Source organism: Zea mays, chromosome 10 (assembly GCF_902167145.1).
Source record: "Zea mays cultivar B73 chromosome 10, Zm-B73-REFERENCE-NAM-5.0, whole genome shotgun sequence".
In the NCBI taxonomy this organism is placed as follows: Eukaryota; Viridiplantae; Streptophyta; class Magnoliopsida; order Poales; family Poaceae; genus Zea; species Zea mays.
The window spans coordinates 120,053,999-120,056,791 of NC_050105.1; the positions used below are offsets into that span (position 1 = coordinate 120,053,999).

Here is a 2,793-nt window from a genome sequence, read left to right on the forward strand (position 1 = left end):
CTTGGCTGATTCAACCCAGGTGACCAACAGAAGAATTCCTGCCGTGGACTTGGTGAACCGGCTCGAGATGATACTCAGAGGCAAGGTGTCGAACATCGGCGCTCCTATTGCATACTCGGCCTAGAATTTGCCTCCCTCCCAGGCCTTTATCAGTTTCGTGTCAAATCCTCCTGCTGATGATAGCGGTTTGGGCCTTAGAGTGCAACCCTCTCCCGAAGAAGTTAGTGCTTTGGTTGCCTCACTCGGAGAGATTCCTAACGACGAGAGGCATGTTCATTTTGAGGTGCCTTTGAATCCAAGTGACGCGGAGATAAGTGCCATGCTGGATATGTTAGCTGAAGATTCTTCTGATGCAGTCCCTACTGAAACACTGGCGGTAGCGCCCATCCCAAAGGATAGCGAAGCTTTAGATATTCAGAAGTCTGACAACGTTCGCCCGAAGCGTTCTCACCGAGCCAATCAGCCTGCTTCTCCTACTGACGAGAAGAAACAGAAGAAGAGACGTCTTCGTCGAGTGTCTAGTTTTGATCAAGATGCTAGTCCTTCCGTTCCTGCTGCTGAAGAAGTGCCGGTGCCTGCATTTGCTGAAACTAATCCCGATGGGTGTAGCCTGCCTGCTATTAACCCCAATGGGTGTGACCTGGATGACGTTGACCCCAATGGGTGTACTGTCCGTGTTGTTGATGATGGTGAGGAGGAGGAGGATGAAATCCCTCTAACTCGGAAGAACAGTCGACGCTACATTGCCAGTGGCGAAAGCAGTGGTGTTCCTTCTCCAGCCCTGTCTACTCTTGTTGGTCTACAAGAATTGTCTCTGGCCAACTTTGATCAGGCTCTTGAGGATATGGTTCCAGAAGATCTGTTGTCAGAGCCGGTAGATGGTGGCGCGATGGATGTTTGTGTTGATGTGCTTGATGCCGGGTTGGGGTCATCCCGGGCAGTGTCCCACACCTCATCGACCTTGGAGCGTGGTCTTGAGGGTCAGGAAGCTGGTCTAGATTGCACTGCTCCCGTGGAAGTGACTGAGGGACCTTCAGCCTTAGAGGTGGCTGCTGCAGAGAACTCGGCCCTCAAGGATGGTGCTGGCGCTTACCCAGCCCCCGAGGGTGTTGTCGGGAATGATCCGGCTCGGATGGGTAGCGCGAGCGATAACCCAGTCCCCGAGGGTGTTCGAGTTGGTTCTCTCTCTAACACTTCCATGGATGTTCATGTGGGGGTCTTCTCCTCCGCACTCTGATTGTATGGCAGTAGTACAGGTTTCGTGTCAAGACGTCGTTTTAGAGGTCAACGTTCCTGATGACAGAGTTCTGACTTCTGCTAGTGACACTGACTTAGTTCCCAATGATGCATTGCGGGTTGTTCCAGTTGGTGGCCCTTCAGCAAGCCATCGGTTGATTTCCCACGACTTGGGGTTCCCTCATTCTTCTCTAACCTCCAGGTATCTTGGTTTCTTCTGCCCTGACTTTTACTTCAAGTAGACTGTCGTTATTATGCTCATCTGTTTTTATCGTCAGGCATTGGTGGATGAAATGGCTAGCCGGTTGAAATCACAGGGGACCTCTGTCCCAGAAGGGGCTTTGTCCCTAATGCATTGGAATCCAGTGTTACTTCAGCTGCGAGTATCTGACTTGGAGATGGCAAATGCTGGTTAGTGCCCTTTTTGCCTTCATTGGCTATTTGAGTAATCTGCTTTACAGCTGAACACCCTTGCTTGACTGTTTCCTGACAGACATGGCCCGACAGTACTCTGATCTTGAAGAAAAATATTCTCAAGGTCAGACTGAACTGGCCCGGGGGTGCTCTGATCTTGAAGAAAAGTATTCTCAAGGTCAGGCTGAACTGGCACGGGTCTCTGCTTCTCTGAATGATGCTAACACGCTGAACTCTACTCTCCATGCTCAGCTCGACTCTGAAAAGGTGACCTGTGAATCTTGGCTTTGTTTGTTGTGTTCTTATTGCTTGCTCGACGTTTGGAGAAACTGATTCTTGTTTGCAGGAGGAAAACGTGCCCTTGCTACTTCTCGTGACAATTTGGAAAAGCTACACCGTGATGCCAGCAACTCGTTGACTATCTTGGAAAGGAGTCATCGTTTTACCATGGAGGATTTGGATAACCATCGCTACAAGCTGCAAGAGTCTCTGGATGATATGATTCGCCTCAGGCAATTGGTGTCGAACAAGGATACTGTCATCAGGGATCTGCGTGCTTCCAAAAAGTCGGTAGTCCGGGAGCTAGAGGCTGCTCGGTTGGCTGTCAAGGCCGCTGAAGATACTTCTGCTACTCTAAAGGCCCAGCGTGACAAGGCCATGGACAAAGCTGTTCGCGCGGGGCGAATTCTGATGAGGAGACCTGGTGTGGTTGTTCCCGACGACATAGTGGCGGATGTGAACGTCGCTCCCGATTCTTCGAGTCGTCCTTCCTTGTCGGTCGCTCCTGAGAAAAACATTTCCAGATAGAAAAGACTGAATGCCTTGAGTATATGGTTAGTGTGCTTGGATGTTTCGTTAGAAAACACTTTTCGGTACCGAATACTGTTATTGTTTTCCTGTTGTTAGAGTTCAACGGTATCTACAATCGTAAAAGTAAGTGCATCATGATGGTTTTGAATTTTTTTCGTGGGGCATAGAAATCGCCCTGGGATGAATAGTTGCGAACGTGTCGAATGTGCCGCGCCAATTTAAGTCGTTGTCAGCTTAAATCGATCGTTCCGCTGTCAGGGGTATAGTGATCACCGGCCTAAACCGATTGCTCCGTTGGCAGGGTATTGTGGTCACCCTTAGTTAAGTAAGCGT

At 49.8% G+C, this 2,793-nt stretch overlaps 1 pseudogene; it reads left to right on the forward strand.

Moving 5' to 3' along the window:
- Nucleotides 1-1,423: 1,423 nt before the first annotated feature.
- LOC109943037 (uncharacterized) lies at nt 1,424-2,457 on the forward strand (annotated as a pseudogene).
- Nucleotides 2,458-2,793: the final 336 nt, after the last annotated feature.